Source organism: Canis aureus, chromosome 11 (genome assembly GCF_053574225.1).
Source record: "Canis aureus isolate CA01 chromosome 11, VMU_Caureus_v.1.0, whole genome shotgun sequence".
Taxonomy (NCBI): Eukaryota; Metazoa; Chordata; class Mammalia; order Carnivora; family Canidae; genus Canis; species Canis aureus.
In genome coordinates this window covers 29909433-29921788 of record NC_135621.1, presented here as the reverse complement: position 1 = coordinate 29921788, position 12356 = coordinate 29909433, and the positions used below count along the sequence as shown (strand labels likewise).

Here is a 12356-nt window from a genome sequence, read left to right as displayed (position 1 = left end):
AAGGCCCCGAGGAGGCTCCAGGCTCCAGGAGGCAGAGATGGGGAGCCTGGTGCGGAAGTGGGAGGGAAGAGGAGGCAAGACGGAGTCTTGGGAGGGCCCTGTACAGTAGCAGGGTCCCCAGTCTGGCCCCAGGGACAGACAAGATGAGCATGGAAGGGACAGGCACAGCTCAGCCCCACCCAGCATGCCTTGCTCCCCAGGGACCCCACTTAACCCCCTGGCCAGCAACCCCAAGTCCACCCCAAGTCCATGCCGCAGCCCCTCCCCTCCCTGCCTCACCCCCACCAGCCCCCCCCCACTCTCTCCCTGCGCGGCCCCCCTAGGGCACCCACCACCAGCCCTTCCCCGGGCCGTCAACAGCTCGGCAGCCACAGCCCCTCCACGTGGGGACCACCGCGCCCTGGAGACGGCATCTCCCTCTCCTTAGCAACCACCAACACCCAGGCCCAGACAGCCAGCCTCCTCCCTCGTCTCCTCCTCTCTCCATGGAGACCACAATGCCACAGAGGCGGCTCCCTCGCCAAGGCAACCACCGTCACTCAGCACCCGCCCGGACCACAGCTCCCTCCACGTGGCCACCACCAACACAGCCGCGGTGACAGTGACAGCCTCTCCTCTCCGGGGCAGCCACCAGCCCCAGCCTAGACGGAGCCGCTCCCGCCCGCCAGCAAGCCCGCGGCCTCCAGCTGCCTGACGGCTCCCCCAAGAAATTCCAGACGCTGGATCAGACCCGGTATCGATTCTGACCTGCCTGTCTGTGCTCCCAGCCCCTCAGGCTGGCCCCCGACACCCGAAACCCCCCCCCCCCCGCCGCCCGCCGCCCGAGGGAGGAAAGGAGACCACCTGGAAGCCGACCCCTGCCCCAGCCCGTGCGCAGGTGCCCCGGCCCTGCTGGGGCGCAGGCAGGCTTAGGGCAGGATTGGGCCTCCTCCCACCCACCACGGGGGGCCTGTCCCAGCCCCCGGAAAGGCCCGCCGCCCTGCCAGCTGCCTCACAGCCCGGGGAAGGGATGCCCGGGAGGAGCCGGTGGGCGCCCACAGCCGGGGGCGGGCAGGGCAGGGCAGGAAGGGACCCAGGGGACCCGGGCAGGCCGCGCTCCAGCACAGGTCCCAGGCCAGGTCATGTGAGCCGGGCTCACACAGCCACACAGTCGCGCACGGTCAGAAGGACCCTGTCCTTACCGATGTCTGCAGGCTAAGGGGGCCCCTCCGGCCCACGAGGTCTATCCCTGGCCTGGTCTCAGGGAGGCCCCGCGCTGGCAGCGGCAGCAGGAGCAACGGGGTCTCGGTCCCAGTCTGGCTCAGGCGGCAGCAGCTTCTCACCCAGGTCTTCTCCTTCTGCGAGGAGGAAGCGAGGGGGAGAGAGGGGAGGGAGGGAGGGAGAGGAGAGGAGGAGAGAAGGAGGGGGAGGGGGCAGCAGGAGGGAGGGAGGAGGGAGAATGCTGAAGTCTTGAAGGGTACACTCACTTCTTTCTTAGGTTTCCCATGGCAACCGAATATACCACAAATGAATATCAGTGTGAGAGAGAGGGAGGAGGCAGAGAGAGGGGAGGGATGGAGGGAGATGGAGGCAGAGATGGAGAGAGATGGGGCAGACGGAGGCAGGGAGGTGGAGAGATGGAGGCTGGGAGACAGGGGAGGTGGAGGCTGGGAGACAGGGGAGGTGGAGGCTGGGAAACAGGGGAGATGGCGGCTTGGAGATGGGGGGGGTTGGAGGCTGGGAGACAGGGGAAGTGGAGGGTGGAGGCTGGGAGGTGGAGAGATGGAGGCTGGGAGACGAGGGAGGTGGAGGCTGGGAGACGGGGGAGGTGGAGGCTGGGAAGTGGAGAGATGGAGGCTGGGAGACAGGGCAGATGGAGGCTGGGAGACAGGGGAGGTGGAGGCTGGGAGGTGGAGAGATGGAGGCTGGGAGACAGGGGAGGTGGAGGCTGGGAGACAGAGGAGATGGAGGCAGGAAGGTGGGGGAGATTGAGGCTGGGAGATGGAGGTGAAGAGATGGAGGCTGGGAGATAGAGAAGATGGAGGTGGAGAGATGGAGGTAGGGAGATGGGGGAGAGGGAGGCTGGGAGATAGAGGTAGGGAGGCAAGGAGATGGAGGCAGAAAGATGGGGAGCGGGAGGCAGGGAGATGGAGGCTGGGAGATGGGGGGATGGAGACCTGGAGATAGGGAGATGGAGGCTAGGGGGATGGAGTCTGGGAGATGGGGGAAATGAGGTTGGAAGATGGAGAAGAGGAGGCTGGGGGGGTGGAGTCTGGGAGATGGGGAGATGGAGGCTGGGGGGATGGAGGCTGGGAGATGGCAGCAGGGAGATAGGGGAGAGGAAGGCTGGGAGATGAGGGATATGGAGGCTGGGTGGGGAGGGAGGCTGGGAGATGGGGGAGATGGAGGCTGGCGGGAGGGGAAGAGGGAGGCTGGCTACAGAAAGATGATGGAGAAGAGATAGAAGTCTGGGTCCCCATCCTCCCCCACAGGGTTCGGGAGTGAGGGGAGGGAAGGGGCCACAGGACTTCTTTCAAGGCCTCCAGGTTCCCGGAGGAGGGGCAGCCCACGGATAGGGAGATTCTCTGGGAGCTGAAGGGACCCCATTCCTACCACCCCACCCAGCCTAGCCCATGGTCCTAGCACCCTGCAGGGCCCCGGAGCCTGGAGGTTCTTCCCAAGTCCAGCCAGACACCCCACTCAGCAGACCCAGGTGGGGTGGCCCCCACACCCTCCCACAGCCTTCGCCAGGTGCTCACGTACACAGCCCCTCCCTCCTCACACGGCAACCACACCACCTCCCAATGGCCACCCCAACGCGGACCCCACCTAATCCTACAGCGACAGGGAATGAGCACCCGTCCCAGCCTATCCTCTCTCACTGACGCTCCGGCCCGCACCCCGCCCCCCAGCGTGCCCACAGCCTGAGTCCTGCCAGCTGCAGGGCTGCCGTGTAGACTCACACGCCCTAAGGGTAACTACCTGCCTGACTTCCACCTGAACAGACACACAGACTTCCAGACAGACGTGCCTCCACCCAACCTTCCTCCATCTGGGCGCACACGTGCACATGCAGACGCTCATCCTCTTCCCCCAGAGGCCCCTCCTCTGTGTGGCCCCCACCCCCCACCAGCCCAGATGGCAATCCCAGCCCTGCTGCACAGGCAGGGGCTCACACCTTGGCCCCCTCCACACCGCCATTCATAAACACACGTAGCTGGCAGCTGGCCGCCTCAGAACAGCACACGCGGCCCCGCTCACAGGCACAGAACGAGGACCGACCAGCTGGCTCCTGGAGAGCGCTCCGGGGCCCAGGTCCCCAGGGGTACCTCCCCCCACACTTGACCCTGAGCCCCCCCCCCACACTATACCCTCACACACACACCAGCACCCACAGGACCCCAGGCAGCAAACAACACACCAGAATTTCACATTCCCTCCGACATACGTGTGCACATGGACTCAGATGCACTGTACACAGCTGCCCACAGAACCCCGATACAGGGGCACCCTCTGGACACACAGACTCACACGCCCAGGGCCACTGCACAGACACCCGTCCACACACCCATGGAAATGCGCTGGAGCCCACTCACCCTGGACGGCCCCCAACACATACAGGCTTCACCATACACACCCAGACAAACATGCCCACAGGCACAGGGGCCCCGACACAGCCCCACACACTGTGCCCCCACACACCAGGAACCACTCCCTAACCCACCCCCTACCCCCTGCAGATGCAGGGCCCCCCACCCCCCCACAGGCGCAGGGCCACTCTCCCAGGGCAGTTCTCAGGGGAGCCCCCAGCCCATCCACACCCACCTGACACACACACACCCTCACCAACAAGTCGCAGGCCCTTCGGGTCGCCCCTCCACCCCCTTCCCAGGCACGCCCCGCGGCCTGCCGTCTGCCAGCCCCTGCCCTGCACCTCGGGTTTACGATCTGTGCACCGAGCTGAGCCCAGAGGCCGTGAAATTGGCTGAGAGCGGCAAGGGATGCGGTTGCAAATTCCAAGCACAGGGAACTAAGGCAGAAACTGGCGGGCAGCAGGCCACCGAGCTGGCGGGAGGGGGTTACTGGGGCTCCGTGTGCACCCCCCCCCACCCCGCCATCATGCATGTGCCCTGCGAGGGCTGTGCAGGTGCACCCTGGGGCCGCCCGGGACGGGCCTCGGACTGGCACTAGGGATGGACACACCCCCAGACCCGCCTGGGCCAGAGCACCCACAGGATGACAGCCCTCAGGCCCCAGCTAAGCAACTCTGCACTGCCGCCTCCAGGAGGCCTTCCAGGCTCTCCGTCCTCCTCTGGCTTCTCCGCTCCCACCTCCACCGCCTGGCAGCCTCTGGCCTCTGCTCACATGCACAACTCCAGCCTCACCTCCACCTGCACTCTGGCACCAAAGGAAGAGAGAGGGAGGGCACGGTCTGTCCAAGATGCCAGGCAGGCCCTCTCCTGTGTCACTTCATCCCCACCGCACTTCAGGTCTTTACCAGCTGTGCAGCCTTGAACCTGTGCCCACCAACTCTTCTCGCTCCCTCGTCTGTCTATACAACAGGAATGATGCAGAGGGTCGTTCTGGGGCTTTAAAGAGGGCCACTAGGGGCGCCTGGATGGCTCAGTGGTTGAGCGTCTGCCTTGGGCTCAGGATGGAGTCCCGCATCGGGCTCCCTGTGTGGAGCCTGCTTCTCCCTCTGCCTCTCTCTCTCTCTGTGTCTCTCATGAATAAATAAATAAATAAAATCTTTAAAAAATAAAAATAAAGAGGGCCACTGAGCAAGCTTAGAACTGCAGTCAGTGACCGTGGAGACGACTAGTCAGTAGGGGCCTGGCCTCGCTGCAGACAAGGGACCGCACTTCAGTGAGCCCAGGCTCCTCTGAAAAATGCAGGTGGTTTGCTGCCTCCTCACCTGTGTGGGAAGATCCAGAAGATGCAGCCCCCTCGGCTGCCCTCCAACCAGCAAACGTGGGTGAATTAATATTCTGGAAATGCATTGAAAATGCAGGTTCCCGGGGCACACGTCAACCTTACTGAATTAAAACCTCATCAGCTGAGGCCCAAGAATCTGCATTTTTAACAAACACACAGAGACTCTGGTGCCCACCCCCTCGCCTGCCCCCTGACAGAAAGGCCAACACTCACTTTCTTGGCCCAAAGTTTACGTCCTATGTGACTGGTCCCTCAACTACACGCCAGACTCATTTTCCCAAAATCCACTCCGGGCTTTCCGACCTCCAGACCTTGGCTCACATGGTGGTCTCTCACCTGGCCTGCCCCCACCCAGAGTCTGGCTGGACCTCTGTCACTGTCCTCCAGCCAAAATTAAACAAGATAATGGACAGTGTTGTGTCCCATGCCTGGCTCACAGCAGGTGCACTGTCACAGGAATCCTGCCGAGCCCTGAGCAGAAGTGGTCCCCAGCCTCTCCTGCCCAGCTTACCAGGCTGGCTCAGCACCTGAACCGCAACCTGCAGGGCCAGCCCCCTCGAGGTGGGGTCACAGACAACCAAGAACCCCTTGTCACCCAAGCCCTACTGTGTGCAGGCCTCACGCAGGGCACTTGGCAGATGTTCCACGTGTCCCATCTCTCTTCCAAGGCAGGAACTCCTCTCTGCAAGTTCTTGCCTGAGCCCCAGACCCAGTGGTTTTATCCCTGGATGAGATATGCTCGTGCACACGCATGTGTGTGTGTGTGTGTGTGTGTACTGAATGTGAAATGCACCAGTCAGTCCATCCTCAATAGCATGTAAATAAGAAGAACTTCTGCAAGTAAATTTTGAGGGCCTACCGGTCCATGCCTGTGTGGAGCTGCCGTACTCGTAGGAGACAGACAGGAAATGCTAAACAAGCAGAACCATGAACCCCCTCCTCCCAGGTAATGAGAAGCACAAGAACCAAGGCAGGGGGGCTGCCAACCCTACCGCCTGGGTCTCTCCACCATCCACGGAGAATTTCAAGGAGGACAAAGATGGGCCAAGGAGGGAAACTGAGTCAGGCCCGAGTCTGGGGACTGGGCCCAGAGCAGACGGGTCAGGCAGCCCTTCAGAACTGCTCCACACCTTCCCCAGGGAGAGGTGGAGACCGGATGTGCAGGTACACACACAGAGTCTCACACACACACACACTCGCACACCTATACAGTCACATACACGCACAGGTGCACACAGACACACATGCCCTGCCCCCTCCCAGCCCCTCTGCACGTTCCAGCTGGGGAAGCTCCCAGCCCCTTCTCACACATCTGTGGGGCCCCCAGCCTGGCTCTGGAAACAGTTTCTATGTATTTTAGGGGGTGAACACAGAAGCTGGAAGCAGAGGGAGGGATACCTACATACACACACATACACACACACAGCCCAGGACCCACTCCAGAGAACCAGGCATGAATAAGGGAGACAGATGGGAAGGGGGAGGGAACTCATCTAATTGACACCTACTATGTGCCAGACACAATGCTCCACACTTGACATTCTCTTATGTAACCACACTGGAAAAGTTAGGAACCCGGCATCATTATCCCTACTCTATATTGAGGAAGCAGGGCTTCTGGAAGAAAACTTACTCTCCCAAGACACACACAGTTAAAAAGAGGCAGAATTTGGACCCTGGGGCCCTACTCTTTCCGAGAGTGAGACAGGGGGAGGATATGGCCGAGTGGCCCAGGAGGGACCACAGCTGAGACAGTGACAGCCTTGAAGCCTGGGGAAGATACTGATCTGGGAGCAGCATCCCTTTCATCACCCAGGGGATGCCCCTACAGAGGACCCACTGTGTGCCAGTGCTGTGCTCGGTGCCACAGGGATGCACAAGAGAGTGTGCTGCTGTCAACAGGGATGTCACAGGTCACCTGGTGGGGGAGGGGCACAGAGGAGCGTGGGACAGGCCTGAGGCTCCCCGCCTCTCTGTCCCTGCAGCCACTGCCACACCCACTGCTTCTCCTGCTGATAGATGAGCAAGGCAAGGCCCAGAGGGGTCCCTCAGTGAGGAACACCCCGAGATGGAAAGGTCCCCTGGCAAAGGAGTTCATTGATTCACGGTGCTGATATGGGACTTCCAGTCCTGGCTCCACTGCTGTGTGGCCCTAAGCTGGTCTGTAACCTCTCTGTTTCTTGTGTGGGAAATGGGGAGTAAGAATAGCTGTGCTGCAGAAGGTTCTGCGGGATTAAACACTTACAAAGAGCTTCATCCCGGGCCTGGCTCTCAGGCTCAATGAATATTAGCTAATATCATGATTATTATTGTCACTGTAATTATTGCTGCCAGCAGCACCATGCAGCCTCGGCTTGCCCAGGTGGCTCCCTAGCCCTCAGAGCCTCTCTGGGGCCTCCCTGGGGACTGTTTGCAGAGCAGAGGGGGAGGGGCTCTATTATTCCAACCCCCAGTCACCCCCCCCACCCCACCAGGACTAGGGGCCTCCCGGTAATAGGTAATAATGGCAGTGACTCTGCCCCAGGGGCTAATTGAGCCACAAGAAGGTGAATTTAATAGGGGACTGGACTGAGCAGCAGGAGGCAGAGGATTGAGTTAACCTTCTGGACTACTGGTTAGGGAGGCTCGGCTTCCAGGCAATCCTGCCTCCTGGCTTTCTGCTCTGCATGGCCCAGGGTGCCACTGCAGACTTGGGGGTGGGGTGGGGGGCACAGACCTGGACCCAGGGGCACTGAAGCTGGACTGGGTGAGGGTAACCGCGATGGGTACCTCCCAGCCCTGCGCGTGGATGCCACACTTTCACACTCGCTCACTGAGCCTGCAAGACAGCAGCCGCTGCCACCTCACAGACAGAGGAGAGAGCGGCTGACCCCCGTGTCACACACTGCTGCTCGCTGCTCGGTGGTGGAGGTGTCACTGAACTGGTTCTGCTTCCCAAGCAGACATCCCGCAGGCTTCAGAGGATGAGGAAGCCACACCGGGGAGCGGGCATACAGTGCACTGGAGAAGGCTCAGCAGCCAGAAGCACCCATTTCTATCACCCTGCCTGTCCCTGAACCTTGTCGAGTGGGAGAATGAACCAGACTGGACTGGGAGTCTGGGCAGCCTCTGCAGTCACCAGTGACCCCTGGGCCTTGGGCACTCCCCACCCCCACTGCACAGAGCTCTCTGTCCTTCCATTAAAAAAAAAAAAATGAAAGTGCCCTGCAGGAAGGGACCTGCCAATCCAGAGTGTCTCCCCGCACCCGCCAAGCTGGAGAAGGCAGATGGGGGCAAGTTCTCACTAAGGAATGAATCAACAGACAGCTTACTTTACCCTTCAGACCTCAGTTTGCTCATCTGTCAAGTGTCCACGTGATGGCAGCCTGCCTGCCAGCCCCACAGGACAGCTCTGGGGATCCGAGGAGGGAAAGAGAAGTTCTTTACAAAGTTGGACTCTGAGCTGGGGGATGGGAGGCCGGGGGCTGTGGTGGACTGAGCCCCCACTGTGGGCCAGGCACCCAGCACCCCAAAGGCCCTTTGTCTCCTGGGACACCCCTCACCTTTCCAACCACCCCTGCCCCAGGTTCAGATGACAAACTGAGACCCAGAGAGGCGACAAGAATGCCAAAGTCACAAAACACAGAGTACAACATAGGACTGGAACTCTCGAGGCCCTGTCTCCCTGGCTGTGCTGTCACACACATTTACACACACACTCTCACTGGCTAACACGTATCTTTATGACCTAGCTGGAACTGGTGAATAGGGACTGCCAGGGGGAGGAGGAAAGGCACCCCATATGAAATGTGGAGGGCAGAGAAGATGCCCTATTAGGGCAGGATGCCTGCAGGAAAGGGGCTCCACATCCACTTGGGGCATCTGGAGAAGGACCCCTCACTCAGAGGCTCCATCCTCCTCCCCCTCTCACCACTCACACATAGGGGACATAACCAGACTCGGCCGCACCCCCCCCACACACACACTGACATCACACCCTCCGGCTGCTGGGGGTGACCCCTTATCACTGCCGTCCTAGTGACGTCACTGGCAGCCTGGAGCTGATGTCACACCCAGAGGTTCTCACTGACGTCACACCCACAGGCCGATGCTGATGTTACGCACACTTCTCCCTGAGACCCCCTCCCCTGCAATTACTCCTCTTTCATGCTGCCCAGCAGCAGATGGCCCAGAAGTCCCCACCCACGTACACAGCTCCAGGGGCACAGCTCACTCCGGACAAGCGTTTACAGGCAAGGCCTGCGCGTGCATGCACATGTGTGTGCGTTCCCCATAGGACACACGTTTACACACATGAGCAGGCCCATGTGCCCTGCTGATGGCCTAGACACAACACGTCCCACAGGTGCCCGACAGACCACGGGAACAGGTGTGTGAGCCATGGACACACATGTACACAGGCAAATCCTCCCAGCCCCAGCCCCACCCCCACGATGCAGCTCCCTGTATGAAAATGTCCCTCAATGACTAAATCACTAAATCAGGCAGTCGGGGCTGGCGCCTTCTACCACATTCCTCCAGGTGTTGCCAGCACCCCCTCCTCCCCCCACCCCCCCCCCAACCCCAGCCTCTCTCCTCCTCCGACAGCCTGGCCTGATGACGGCAACAGCCGCAGACCGGACGCGCGCACACACAGTCCAGCCCAACACCTGTGTCTCGGCAAGGGGACCCAGGCAGTGTCCCCCAGAGGCAGCCACTGGGGTAGGAAGAGTTCAGAGGGAAGGGGCGCAGTGCTACAGAAAGTGCCCTCAAGTACTAAGCCTGATGTTCCTCCGAGGCTAAGCCGAGGGCCAGCGCCACCATCCCCTTCTGATCTCTCTCCTTGGGCATGCCTGACACTCCGTGGCTGCTTCTGTCCTGGACGCACGCCTCCCGAGTGCACACACATACACACGTAACCAGCTCTGTCCCCTCCAGACATTCCAAGGAAATCCTGCTGGGCCACAGACTGTGTGTGTGTGTGTGTGTGTGTGTCCACCCTGCACACAGCCCTGTGTGCACACACAGGGCACACACATCCCTCCCCACGTGCACATAGCGCCCCACCAGCTAACACGCCCACCCCCCTGCCCCCCAGCTTTTGCCAGTTGCTGGAGTCCACACATGCAAACACACACACACGCAGCCCGGCAGTGGCCCTGGCCCTGCCAGAGCTGCAGTCTATGCCGGTCTCCGCCGCTTCCCAGGGCTGCCTCCCTGCTTGCCCCGCACCAGCACCACGGAGAAGGGGGCAAAGCCTTTGCAGGGTCCCCACCCAGCCAGGGGACCCCACTCCCCGGATCTGGCCCTTACCAAACCCATCGCCCTCCTGCGGGTAAAGGGGGTGAAGCCCCACCCTGCCCCCTCCCCCCTGGAGCAGCGGCGATCAAACCCCCCTCACCGGCTACGAAGATGAATTCCTCGGGCCGGCAGCCCCCCGTGAGAGAGGGGGACGAGGGCCCCGATTCGCAAGGATGGGGGCTGAGAGGTGCGCCGTGGCTCTGCCCGGAACAGCCGTCCACCCTCGAGCCTCTGCACCAGCCCCCGAGAATGCTCACCTCACCGGCCGTCCTCCGCGTCCTCCCGCCCGCCTCCGCCCACCGCCCCCGGCACCCTCCCGCGCACGGGGTCCCGGGGGGCTCGCGGTGGTCCCCGGACCCGGGAGCCTGCGGGCGGCTTTCCCGGCCTCATCCTCCGCCGCCCCCGGCTGTGCCCCCGCAGGCCCACCCCCACCGGCGGACCGGGTGCCCCTCGGCCCCAGCGCTCACTCCCTCCGCCGCGGCCGGACTCACTCACCTCCAGCCCGGCCGGGATCCGGGCCGAGCGCCGCTTCCGGAGGCGGCGGCGGCTGCGGGGCCTGCGCGCGAGTGTGAGTGTGAGTGAGTGTGAGCGCGGGCGCGGGTGCGGGTGTGCGCGGCGTGGCCCGCGTGTGCGTGTGTGTGTGTCTGCGAGCCCGCGTGTGCGCGCAGCCGCCGCCGCCCCCGCCCCCGCCCCCGACCCGCCCCCGCCCGGCCCGGGCCGCCGCCGCCGCCGGGGTGGGAGCGCAGCGTGCGTCAGGGGCCGCGGCCCGCGGTCTGTCCGTCCGTCCGCAGGCGCGTCCGCAGCGAGACCCCGCCCGCCCCCCTCCCCCGGCCCGATCCTTCCACAGACACGCGCGCACGCAGACACGCGGCCGCGGGGCGGGGGCCCGCCCGGCTCCAACGCCGCAGCTGCAGCGCCCGGGGAGGCGGCGGCGGCGGCCGCGGGGAGCGTCGAGCCCCGGCCCCGCCCGGCCCCCCGCCCCGCTCACCCCGCGGGCTCCGGGTCCCGCCGCCGCCGTCGCCGTCGCCGTCGCCGTCGCGGGCGCATTCAACAGCTGGAGGCAAACTTGCCGCGGGGCGAGCCGCCCGGCGCGCAGCGCCCCCCAGCGCCCGCCCGGGGACGCCCGCGGCCCCCCGACTCCCCCTGGGCGGCGGGACCCCTCCTCACCTCGTCCCGGCGCCCCGCCGAGCTCCGCGCTCCACCGCGGGCAACCCGCCAAGTGCGGCCGCTGCGTTCCCATTTGACGGGCGAGCCAGCTGAGGCTCCCCAGGGGAATGACTCGCCCAAGGTCACGCAGAGACCGCCTGAGACTTCAGATCTCTACCCTTGCGCGGGGGCTCGGGGCTGCGGCTCCCTGCCCTTCACCGCCGACCCCTGCAGACTTCTTAGGCCCTGGCCCCTCCCCGGCCGATGCCCCCACACACCTGGGCCACCCGCGAAAGGGGAGAAGCTAGGGGGAGGAGGTAGGAGATGCAGAAAGGTCTGGCATCGGGCCCTGTACGCCGGCACCTGGGCACACGAGCACCTCGTGGGGAGATTCGGCTTGTGCCCGTCAGACCCGAAGAAACAGGCGCCTTCTCTCGGCTCCCAGGACCCGCGAACCCACACGCTGAAGCCCCGCCTGGAGCAGGTCCTCTGTGTCTCCATCACTTCTATGGGGCGCATGCGCCAGTGCCCGTCCTCAGGTGGTGCTCAGCAGACCTGAGGTCCGCGCTGCAGGAGGGCGGCAGGAGCGTCCCGTCCAGGCCAGGAACGGCAGCGACTCCCCGGAGCCCCTGCCCGAGCTGAATCTCTGATGGATGAGTAGGAGGTGGTCCGCTGGAGAAGGTGGAGAGGGGTGTATCAGGCTGTGGGAACAGCCTGTGCAAAGGCACAGAGGCGTGAAACAGCCAGGTGTGTGTGTGCAGGGAACTCCACAGAGCCGGGTGCCACTGGAGCGGCAAGACCGTCTGTTGAGATATTCCTCCCTCCTGTTAACTGAGAACAGGAAAGCAGGTCCGGGATGGGATCGGGAGGGCGGAGAAGAGCTGGGACGCAGGCCACCTTTATCTCCCCAAGGAGGAGACAGGCAACAGAGCGTTGCACCTCTGCCCTCCCCAGCGGCACTGCAGGCTGCTCAGCGCACTCCTACCCACCCTTCAAGGCCCCTCACTGCAGATCCT

The 12356-nt window shown here is 63.3% G+C and overlaps 1 protein-coding gene across 6 annotated transcripts in view; it reads right to left on the bottom strand.

Moving 5' to 3' along the window:
* The window catches only part of ELFN2 (extracellular leucine rich repeat and fibronectin type III domain containing 2), a 56942-nt gene extending 45671 nt beyond the window's left edge, over positions 1-11271 (bottom strand). For 2 of the 6 annotated variants that reach the window (XM_077914620.1, XM_077914621.1), the window contains exons 1-2: positions 10690-10873; positions 1182-1337 (exon numbers count right to left, since the gene is read on the bottom strand). The gene's annotated coding sequence lies outside the window, so the exon portion shown is untranslated. Of the gene's footprint in view, positions 1-1181; positions 1338-10294; positions 10464-10689; positions 10874-11182 lie in introns of those variants that run through there. The other 4 variants (XM_077914624.1, XM_077914625.1, XM_077914623.1 and 1 more) reach the window with 3 other exon arrangements.
* Between the last annotated feature and the right edge of the window lie 1085 nt (positions 11272-12356).